The 12,146-nt window shown below is 42.9% G+C and overlaps 1 pseudogene; it reads right to left on the bottom strand.

Moving 5' to 3' along the window:
* LOC115152700 (trinucleotide repeat-containing gene 6B protein-like) overlaps nt 1-12,146 on the bottom strand; it is a 46,793-nt pseudogene that overhangs the window by 14,307 nt on the left and 20,340 nt on the right.

The following is a 12,146-nucleotide window of genomic DNA, read 5'->3' as shown; positions in this document are numbered from 1 at the left end:
CTAACATCCCTGGCGAGACCTGAAAATAGTTGTGGAGCAACTAGAGCTTGATAGGATCTGCAGAGAAGAATGGGAGAAACTCCCAATTTTTAAAATTTATTTAACCTTTAACTAGGCAAGTCAGTTAAGAACAAATTCTTATTTACAATGATGGCCTAGGAAGAGTAGGTTAACTGCCTTGTTCAGGGGCAGAACGACAGATTTTTACCTTGTCAGCTCGGGGATTCGATCTTGCAACCGTTCGGTTACTGGCCCAACGCTCTAACCACTAGGCTACCTGCCACCCCTAAATACAGATCTGCCAAGCTGGTAGCGTCATACCCAAGAAGACAAGGCTGTAATCACTGCCAAAGGTGCTTCAACAAAGTACTGAGTAAAGGGTCTGAATACCTTTCACAATTATTGTTTTTGAAAATATAAATTAGAAAAAATGTAATAAAAAAACAATTTTTTTTGCTTTGTCATTTTGGGGTATTGTGTGTAGATTGATGAGGGAAAAAATATTTAATTAATTTTAGAATAAGGCTGTAATATAACAAAATGTGGGAAAAGTCAAGGGGTCTGAGTACTTTCCTAAGGCACTGTAGGTACCATTATATAGGCATCTGTGAGCTGTTGGCTAGAGCGCACATGCCAAAACCAAAGTAGGCACATTCGCAAAACAAAATGCAATATTTGTTTTCACAAAACCCATCAGTAGAATTGAAAATGGGTTTTCAACGTATTTAACATTTAACTCAACTTGTACTTCTTTATTCGGTACATGGGAATTTAACCACAAAAGTTATTTTATGTGCACTGTCATCACGCACAGTCTTTAATCCACAACAAGTCAGTTTGATGGAAACATTTCTGGTGGGAAAATGCTTTTGTTTTTATGTTTTGTTTTTATACAGATTTGAGAATATTTGCATGAAAACCTGTCGCCAATCGGGTGAAAACCTAGCTATTGACACAAAATGATATTGGGATACTTTTTGCTTGATGTTTAAAAGGAATAATCTGCAATTGGCATTTTATTTTTATTAATGATATGTACTCAGATTTTGGAAGAATACAATTTACAAGGGATGTAGATTACTCAGAGTTGGCTAAAGCAGAAACTGATCGGGGACCAGGTTAGCGGTGAAGCAATGAGCTGATGGTCTGATGGAGACAGAGGGACACAGCCTTACTTGTCTAGGGGGGATAGTGTGGCTGTAGAGGGGGGAGGGCTTGTAGACAGTGGGTGGAGAGTACTCCTCCCCAAGGCACCCATCCTGATTGGTGAACGGCAAGGGCTGCTGATCGCAGTGACAGCCAATCGAAGTAGTTGCCCAATTTGGGGGGAAGAAGTAGGCAAGACAGGAAGAAGGATACCAAAAGATGGGGCAGGAAGAAGGACACCAAAATAAGATGGGAAAGGAAGAAATACAGAGAGAAGAAAATGTTAACGGGACAAGAGAGACAGAGAAGTCAGTCATACAGAGGTTACACCCCAAATAGCACCCTATTCTCTTTATAGTGCACTACTTTTGGCCAAGGCTTACAGGGCTCGGATCAAAACTATTGTAGTATACAGGGAATAGGGTGAAATTTGGGACGTATCCAGAGAGGTTTGTGATGTGTCTGAGGTACCAACCTTGTCATAACAAGGCCCAGGGTCGCCAGGCCCAATCTCTTTGGAACCAGCTGAACGGTAGACCATCCCTAAACCTCCTACTCCTCTCTGGCCTCCTTTACGCATCTCTCCATTGTAGTCATTCAGGCCCATCCCTCGCTTCTCTCCCTCCATTTTCTTATCCTGAGGAGGACCAGGGGCCAGGTCCAGAGGCCGCCCGCTAGGATCATCACTCTACAAACACAGCACATATCTTCACTACCACCATCAACCCCAACATAGCTATGACGTGGCATCAGGGCGTAAAATTAATACCCGGCAAATGAGGGTGAATTGAGGTATTGGAGTAAAAATGTATATTTCACCAGCCACGTAGGTGGGTGGTCGATTTGCAGGGCTCTACAGTGTGAGCATTACATTCACATTTGCGAATAAAAATAGGAGTAAAAAGTAAAGGAAGAGCACACGTGTATGATCTTGTCTCATCACTGCAACGTTGGGGCTCTGGTGGCGAAGGTCGGGTCACGCATCCTACGAAACATGACCCGCCAAACCGCACCTCTTAACCTGAAAGCCGCACCAATGTGTTGGAAGAAACACCGTTCAACTGACGAGTCGCCGCTAGAGCGCGATGAGCCAAGTAAAACCCCCCGGCCAAACCCTCCCCTAACCCGGACGACGCTGGGCCAATTGTGCGCCGCCCTATGGCACTCCCAGTTGTGATACAGCCTGGGATCGAACCTGGGTCTGTAGTGATGCGCCTAGCACTGCGATGCAGTGCCTTAGACCGCTGCGCCACTCGGGAGGCCCTACAGTAGCTTGTTTTGAGAGTATTTCTGCTGTTATGTTGCATAGCTGCTAATCGCACAAAGAAATAAGAATCTATAACCCACCTCGCGCAGCAACACTGTCTGGCTAGGGAGCTTTGTGCAGTGTGCTGATCGATTAATTTTTGGAGGCACTGCGCACATGCATAAAACTGGTCAATTTACTCAAGTCTACAAAGTGAGACTTTGTCCTCGTGTTTCTTGGCCATTTAGATTGTTTTGATCACAAGGTCAGTTGTTTTGAACACAAGGTCAGTTGTTTTGATCACAAGGTCAGTTGTTTTGATCACAAGGTCAGTTGTTTTGATCACAAGGTCAGTTGTTTTGATCACAAGGTCAGTTGTTTTTCAATGTTAGTTTGAGTCTGCCTCTTCAACTGATAGCGGAGAGATGCTGTCTACTACTAGTCACATCCAAAATCTCACACAGATACACTTGAGACTCCAGTGACACCATTACCACGGTAACCTCTCGCCCTTTAACTCATCTGATATTTTGATGTAAAGACTCACGTCACAAAAAAATGTAATGAAATTGAGCAATGCATCACATTACTTCTTACTAAGAAATTTTTTATAAACATCAAGCATAGTCATCAGTTTGTTTTCTCCATAATTAAAAAAATAAAATAAATTACTCAGCAAAATTACTCCTCTCACTGTCTGTCAACTGTGTTCATTTTTAGCAAACTTAACCAAGGCACCTGCAAGTTCCCGGACATTTCTGTGGGGGGGGGGGGGGGGGCCGGGCTAGCCCTTACAGGTCCCAGACGTGAGATCCGGGCTCGTCGTTAGCCATGGCAGAACACTGACATTCCTGTGGCATTGTCATGCTGGAGGGTCATGTCAGGATGAGCCTGCAGGAAGGGTACCACATGAGGGAGGAGGATGTCTTCCCTGTAACGCACAGTGTTGAGATTGCCTGCAATGACAACAAGCTCAGTCCGACGATGCTGTGACACACCGCCCCAGACCATGATGAACCCTCCACATCGATCCCGCTCCAGCGTACAGGCCTCGGTGTAACGCTCATTCCTCAACGATAAACGCGAATCCGACCATCAGTGAGACAAAACCGCGACTCATCAGTGAAGAGCACTTTTTGCCAGTCCTGTCTGGTCCAGCGACATTGTTGCTGGTGATGTCTGGTGAGGACCTGCCTTGCAACAGGTCTACAAGCCCTCAGTCCAGCCCCTCTCAGCCTATTGCGGACAGTCTGAGCACTGATGGAGCGATTGTGCGTTCCTGGTGGAACTCGGGCAGTTGTTGCCATCCTGTACCTGTCCCGCAGGTGTGATGTTCAGATGTACTCATCCTGTGCAGGTGTGGTTACACGTGGTCTGCAACTGCGAGGACAATCAGCTGTCCGTCCTGTGTCCCTGTAGCGCCGCCTGTAGCGCCGTCTTAGGCATCTCACAGTACGGACATTGCAATTTGTTGCCCTGGCCGCATCTGCAGTCCTCATGCCTCCTTGCAGCATGCCTAAGGCACGTTCACGCAGATGAGCAGGGGCCCTGGGCGTCTTTCTTTTGGTGTTTTCAGAGTCAGTAGAAAGGCCTCTTTAGTGTCCTAAGGTTTCATAACTGTGACCTTAAATTGCCTACCGTCTGTAAGCTGTTACTGTCTTAACGACTGTTCCACAGGTGCATGTTCATTAATTGTTCATGGTTCATTGAACAAGCATGGGAAACAGTGTTTAAACCTCTTATAATGAAGCTCTGTGAAGTTATTTATTTTTTTACAAATTATCTTTGAAAGACAGGATCCTGAAAAGGGGACATTTCTTTTTTTGCTGAGTATATTTTGCCATCTACCTGCCAGGTTTATGGACCAAAAAGTAAATTTTAGGCCCTGCTTGGCATGACATCCTCATTGTAATAGCTACAACAAAACATCTCTCACTATGTCCAGTATCTCACAACCTATGCCTGCCCATGGATGCCTATGGACCCTAAACCTTGTATTTGCTCTGAAACTTACCAGGAGCCCTATGTTGGAGAACTGTTTGTTCATGGGGTTCATCCAGGAGTCTCCTCCTCCACTCTTCAGTGGAGCCTGAGACAAAAACATACTGATATAACATTTCTGGCAGTAGTTTTTTGTTCTGGCACAAACATTGTCAAACAAGTAAGTCATCTTCAAACCAAAAGGCATCAAAAATCCAACTCCTATCAAGTATTTGAATGACGCAACAACCAAACAAACCTCCCCCCATTGTGAATGCTTTTCTACCTTGTTGGGCTTCTTGCCCCCGTGACCTTGGCCCCAGCCCCCACTGTTGTAGGAAGAGCTGCTACCCTGGGACCCAGCGCTGCTCCACAACCCTCCACCTCCCTCCTCTTCTTCCTCCCAGCTGGAGTGACGTGAGGCCGCCACAGAGCCCTGGTCGCCCTCACCCCAGCCTCCTTCTTGCATAGACTTTGAACCTGCTAGGGATAGAACAATGAGTAGCATTATCACACCATAACAACATAATACCACATTAACAAAATGCTGTGTTATGATGACAATGCAAATCTGTGACTGTCTGGATATTTTGGGAGACAAAATCATGTCACTCTGCAAGGGTGACTCGTCACACAGCTACGCTTATGATATACAGAGCACTTGGAAAGTATTCAGACCTTCCCTTTTTCCACATTTTGTTACAGCCTTATTCAAATCAAACTGTCACATGAGCCGAATAGAATAAGTGTAGACCTTAGTGAAATGCTTAGTTACAAGCCCTTAACTCTTCTTGAACTGCACGGTTGGTTAAGAAAATTTACCAAATAAACTAAAGTAAAAAAAAAAAGAAGTAATAAACATATACAGGGGATACCGAGTCAGTGTGCAGGGGTACAGGTTAGGAGATCATTTGTAAATGTATGTCGGGAAGAAGTGACTACGCATAGATAACAGCGAGTAACAGCAGTGTACAAAACAAATGGGGGGGGGGGTTCAATGTAATAGTCCAGTGGCCATTTGATTAATTGTTCAGCAGTCTTATGGCTTGGGGGTAGAAGCTGTTAACTCTTTAGGGATAGGGGGCAGCATTGGGAAGTTTGGATGAAAAGCGTGCCCAGAGTAAACTGCCTGTTCCTCAGGCCCAGAAGCTAGAATATGCATATAATTAGTAGATTTGGATAGAAAACTCTAAAGTTTCCAAAACTGTTAAAATAATGTCTGTGAGTATAACAGAACTCATATGGCAGGCGAAAACCTGAGAAAAATCCAACCAGGAAGTGGGAATTCTGAGGTTTGTAGTTTAAGTGAATGCCTATCGGATATCCAGTGTCTGTGGGGTCAGATTGCACTTCCTAAGGCTTCCGCTAGATGTCAACAGTCTTTAAAACGTTGTTTCAGGCTTCTATTGTGAAAGGGGAGCGAATAAGAGCACTCTAAGCAGATGGCCCAGGTGAAAGCCTTTAGTTTAGGCATGCGCGTGGCCGTGAGCGTTAGCTCCGTTCCCTTTCTAATGAAAACAGTATTGTCCGGTTGAAACATTATTGAATATTTATGATAAAAACGCCAAGGATTGATTAGAAACATCGTTTGACATGTTTCTACGAACTCAAATGGAACTTTGACTTTTCGTCTAGACTTTGTGCCTGCGCTTTGTGCATTTGGATTACTGACTAAACACGAACAAAACGGAGGTATTTGGACATAAAGATTAACTTTATCAAACAAAACTAACATTTATTGTCTAACATGGATACCTGGGAGTGCCATCAGATGAAGATCAAAGGTAAGTGATTAAGTTTAATGCTATTTCTGACTTGTGACACCTCTCCTTGGTTGGAAAATGGCTGTATGGTTCTCTGTGGCTAGGCGCTGACCTAACAATCGCATGGTGTGCTTTAGCCGTAAAGCCTTTTTGAAATCGGACACAGCGGCTGGATTAACAAGAAGTGCATCTTAAATCGTATGTATAACACTTGTATCTTATATCAATGTTTATGATGAGTATTTCTGTAATTTGATGTGGCGCTCTGCATTTTCACCGGATGTTTGTTTGAGACAATGCATTTCTGAACATAACACGGCAATTTCAAATGATGTTTTTGGACATAAAGATTAACTTTATCGAACAAAACAAACATTTGTCTAACATGGAGTCCTGGGAGTGCCACCAGATGAAGATCAAAAGTTAGTGATTAATTTTAACGCTCTGACTTTTGTGAAACCTCTCCTTCCTTGTAAAATGGCTGTATGGTTTATGTGGCTAGGCGCTGACCTAACATTATCGCATGGTGTGCTTTCAACGTAAAGCCTTTTCGAAAATCGGACACTGTGGTTGGATTAACGAGAAGTGTATCTTTAAAATGGTGTATAATACTTGTACGTTTGAGGAATTTTAATTATCAGATTTCTGTTTGAATTTGGCACCCTGAAATTTCACTGGCGTGTTTCACTCATGTTAAAAAGGAACCACCAGCTTTCATATGTTCTCATGTTCTGAGCAAGGAACTTAAACATTAGCTTTTGTACATGGCACATCTTGCACTTTTACTTTCTTCTCCAACACTGTTTTTGCATTATTTAAACCAAATTGAACATGTTTCATTATTTATTTGAGACTAAATTGATTTTGTATTATATTAAGTAAAAAATTAAAGTGTTGATTGTTCATTCAGTATTGTTGTAATTGTCATTTATTACAAATATATATATAAAATAAAAAAATATATATATATAAAAAAAAATAATAAAAAAAAAAATTGAAAAAAAATTGTCCGATTAAATCGGTATCGGCTTCCCCCCCTCCAATAACCAGTATCGGCGTTGAAAAATCATAATCGGTCGACCTCTAGTTTGGACCATGATAGATCGTTGGTGACGTGGACACCAAGGAACTTGAAACACTAGCCCCGTTGATGTTAATGAGGCCTGTTCGGCCCGCCTTTGCCTGTAGTCCACGATCAGCTCCTTTGTCTTGCTCACATTGAAGGAGATGTTGTCCTGGCACCACACCACCAGTTCTCTGACCTCCATATAGGCTGTCTCACCGTTGTCGGTGTCATCAACAAACTTTGTGTTGGAGTCGTGTTTGGCCACACAGTCAATGGTGAACAGGGAGTACAGGAGGGGACTAAGTACACACCCCTGAGGGGCCCCAGTGTTGAGGATCAGAGTGGCTGGCATGTGGTTGCCTACCCTTACCACCTGGGGGAGGCCCATCAGGAAGTCAAGGATCCAGTTGCAGAGGGAAGTGTTTAGTCCCAGGAACCTTAGCTAAGTGATGAGCTTTGTGGCCACTATGGTGTTGAACGCTGAGCTGTAGTCAATCGCTCTGGATAAGAGCGTCTGCTAAATGACTTAAAAGTAAATGTTCCTTTTGTTCAGGTGGGAAAGGGCAGTGTAGAGTGTGATTGAGATTGCATCTGTGGATCTGTTGGGGCGGTATGCGAATTGAAGTGGGTCTAGGGTATCAGGGAGGATGCTGTTGATGTGAGCCATGATCAGCCTTTCATGGCTTCCTACGTGAGTACTATGGGGTAGTAATCATTTAGGCAGGTTAAGTTATCTTCCTTGGGCACAAGGACTATGGTGGGCTGCTTGAAACATGTAGGTATTACAGACTCAGTCAGGGAGAGGACGAAAACGTCAGTTAAGACACTTGCCAGTTGATCCACACATTTGAGTACACGTCCTGGTAAACCACCTGGCCCTGCGGCTTTGTGAATATCTTGCTCACATCGGCTACGGTGAGCATTATCACAGTTATCACTTCCGGAATAGTGGGTGCTCTCATGCATGCTTCAGTGTTGCTTACTCAAAGCGAGCATAAAAGGCATTTAGCTCATCTGATAGGCTCGCGTCACTGGGCAGCTCGCGTCCAGGTTTCCTTTTGTAGTCTAATAGTTTTCAAGCCCTGCCACATCCGACGAGCGTCAGAGCCGGTGTAGTAGGATTCAATTTTAATCCTGTTCAGCATTGAAGGTCCTCAAGAACAAGATCATTCTTAAATGGAAGAAGTTTGGAACCACCAAGACTCTTAATAGAGCTGGCCACCAAGCCAAACAGCAATCGGGGGAGAAGGGCCTTGGTCAGGGAGGTGACCAAGAACCCGATGGTCACTGACAGAGTTACAGAATTCCTCTGTGGAGATGGGAAAACATACCAGAAGGACAACCATCTCTTCAGCACTCCACCAATCAAGCCGTTATGGTAGAGTGGCCAAACGGAAGCCATTCCTCAGTAAAAGACACGACAGCCCACTTGGATTGTGCCAAAACTAACCTAATGGTCTCAGACCATGAGAAACAAAATTCTCTGGTCTGATAAAACCAAGACTGAATACCAAGATCACATCTGGAGGAAACCTGGCACCATCTCTACGGTGAAGCATGGTGGTGGCAGCATCATGCTGTGGGAATGTTTTTCAGCGGCAAGGACTGGGAGACTAGTCAGGATCGATGGAAAGATGAACGAAGCAAAGTACAGAGAGATCCTTGATGAAAACCTGCTCTAGAGTGCTCAGGATCTCAGACTGGGGCGAAGGTTCACCTTCCAACAGGACAACGACCCTAAGCACACAGCCAAGACAATGCAGGAGTGGCTTCAGGACAAGTCTCTAAATGTCCTTGAGTGACCCAGCCAGAGCCCAAACTTGAACCTGATTGAACATCTCTAGGGAGACCTGAAAATAGCTGTGCAGCGACACTCCTCATCCAACCTGACAGAGAAAGAGAGGATCTGCAGAGAAGAATGCCCCAAATACAGGTGTGCCAGGCTTGTAGCATCATACCCAAGAAGACACGAGGCAGTAATCACTGCCAAAAGGTGCTCCAAAGTACTGAGTAAAGGGTCTGAATACTTTCCGAATGCACTGTACCTACAGTTAGATAATCAGCCATCTTCATATCTTTGAGGATTTACAGTAGTTAGTTCCCTTACCAGATTTGATGGGATTGGGTGAGGGGTTTCCCCAGCCAGAGGTGTTCTTCCCAGGGTCTTCCCAGCCAGTGGGGGTCTCAGTGGGTTTCCCCCAGGCTGCAGTGCCGTTGTCCACCGGTGGGTCTGAGGGAGAGCCACCATCCCAGCCGGACGATGGAGCTACTCACAGGAAAATAATGGGATCAATCCATCAGTGAGTGGTTTGTTTGATTTATGTACTCTATAGGTTTATGAAAAATCGTAACGTTCCATTTGTAAAGGGTTTATATTTACGTTAATGGTTATAGTCATTTGTAAATGCATTATAAAACGTTATAGTAGTGCTATAGCCAGTCAGTGCTTGCCAAATAGTGAGCCACTATTTAGCATTTATAAAAGCACTAACAAATGCGTATAATATCGAACTTTTAACACACACATAACACTGAAGGTTGTGCAATGTAACAGGAATAACGTTTTGTTTTCGAGATGATAGTTTCCGGATTCGACCATATTAATGACCAAAGGCTCGTGTTTCTGTGTGTTTATTATGTTATAATTAAGTCTATGATTTGATAGAGCAGTCTGAGCGATGGTAGGCAGCAGCAGGCTCGTAAGCATTTCTTATAGTAAATCTGAGTTTGGTGAGGGCCAAACTTGGTGGGTGTCAAATTAGCTAGCCGTGATGGCCGGGCTATCTACTCAGAATATTGCAAAATGTGCTGTCGCCGAAAAACTATTTTAAAATCTGACACCGCGATTGCATAAAGGAGTTCTGTATCTATAATTCTTAAAACAATTGTTATGCATTTTGTGAACGTTAATCGTGAGTAATTTAGTAAATTCACCGGAAGTTTGCGGTGGGTATGCTAGTTCTGAACATCACATGCTAATGTAAAAAGCTGTTTTTTGATATAAATATGAACTTGATTGAACAAAACATGCATGTATTGTATAACATAATGTCCTAGGAGTGTCAACTGATGAAGATCAGCAAAGGTTAGTGCTGCATTTAGCTGTGGTTTTGGTGACATATATGCTACATATATGCTTGCTTTGAAAATGGCTGTGTGATTATTTTTGGCAGGGTACTCTCCTGACATAATATAAATGTTTTGCTTTCGCTGTAAAGCCTTTTTGAAAATCGGACAATGTGGTTAGATTAACGAGAGTCTCGTCTTTAAAATGGTGTAAAATAGTCATATGTTTGAGAAATGGAAGTTATAGCATTTTTGAGGTATTTGTATTTCACGCCACGCGATTCCACTGGCTGTTGACTAGGTGGGACGCAAACGTCCCACCTTGCCCAGGGAGGTTAACATAGGGCTATATATCATTTGGGCAGTATAAACGCCATTTGGACATGGTTAACTGACTTTCAGGTTTGGAAACCGACTTCCTATGATCGTACATGGCAAATGGACAAAACATCCTGATTTGGCACATTCAATACTTTCATATTGCATTTGGACATTTATGGCATTTGGCAAAAAAAAAAGAAAAAAAAAAGTGACTTTTGACTTCTTATGAAATCATACTGCAAATGGACAAAACATATGCCTTATGGACAAGTTAAATTTAAAAAAAGATATATATATATATATATATATAAAAAGATGAAAATAGTATGTTCACACAGTTCTTATACATGTATAATTGACAAAAAAAAGAATATCAAAATACCTTTGAAAAACAGTCCAGAAAGCACTTTTTTAAGGGGGTGATAGGTTTTAGAATTTATTTTCATATTTTAAAAATGTTACTCCTGGGTCTCGACTTGTGCTACATTTGCAATAAGAAAAATTTACGGTGGAGCGCGCTCGCCATCTATTGGATTTTTGCTGTGTGACACTTGACATTTGCAATATGTTTTCAATGAAACGGCGTCCAAATGAGTGGTATTGTACATCGAGTATGTGTTTCGTACGGTTCCAATAAGTTCATTCTTTTTTGTCCGTTTCAGGGGGGGGGGGGGGGGGGTCTTCCCTTACATACACTTAGGACGTCATTAAAACTCGTTTTTCAACCACTCCACTTGTTAAACTATAGTTTTAGGAAAGTCGGTAGGACTTTGTACTTGTGCATGACACAAGTAATTTTTCCAACAATTGTTTACAGACAGATTATTTCACTTATAATTCAATGTAATCAATATAATTCAATCACAATTCCAGTGGGTCAGAAGTTTGCATACACAAAGTTGACTGTGCCTTTAAACAGCTTGGAAAATTCCAGAAAAGTATGTCATGGCTTTAGAAGCTTCTGATAGGCTAATTTACATCATTGGAGTCAATTGGAGGTATACCTGTGGATGTATTTCAAGGCCTACCTTCAAACTCAGTGCCTCTTTGCTTGACATCATGGGAAAATCAAAAGAAATCAGCCAAGACCTCAGAAAAAAACTGTAGACCTTCACAAGTCTGGTTCATCCTTGGGAGAAATTTCCAAACGCCTGACGGTACCACATTCATTTGTACAAAAAATAGCGTGCAAGTATAAACACCATGGGACCACGCAGCTGTCATACTGCTCAGGAAGGAGATGCGGTCTGTCTCCTAGAGATGAACATACTTGTGAAGATGCTGGAGGAAACAGGTACAAAAGTATCTATATCCGCAGTAAAACGAGTCCTATATCGACATAACCTGAAAGGCCGCTCAGCAAGGAAGAAGCCATTGCTCCAAAACCGCCATAAAAAATCCAGACTACGGTTTGCAGCTGCACATGGGGGCAAAGATCGTACTTTTTGGAGAAATGTCCTCTGGTCTGATGAAAAAAAATGCATAACTGTTTGGCCATAATGACCATCATTATGTTTGGAGGAAAAAGGGGGAGGCTTGCAATCCTTAGAACACCATC

This window comes from Salmo trutta, chromosome 18 (genome assembly GCF_901001165.1).
Source record: "Salmo trutta chromosome 18, fSalTru1.1, whole genome shotgun sequence".
Lineage (NCBI taxonomy): Eukaryota > Metazoa > Chordata > Actinopteri > Salmoniformes > Salmonidae > Salmo > Salmo trutta.
This window is presented reverse-complemented; position numbering and strand designations above follow the sequence as displayed.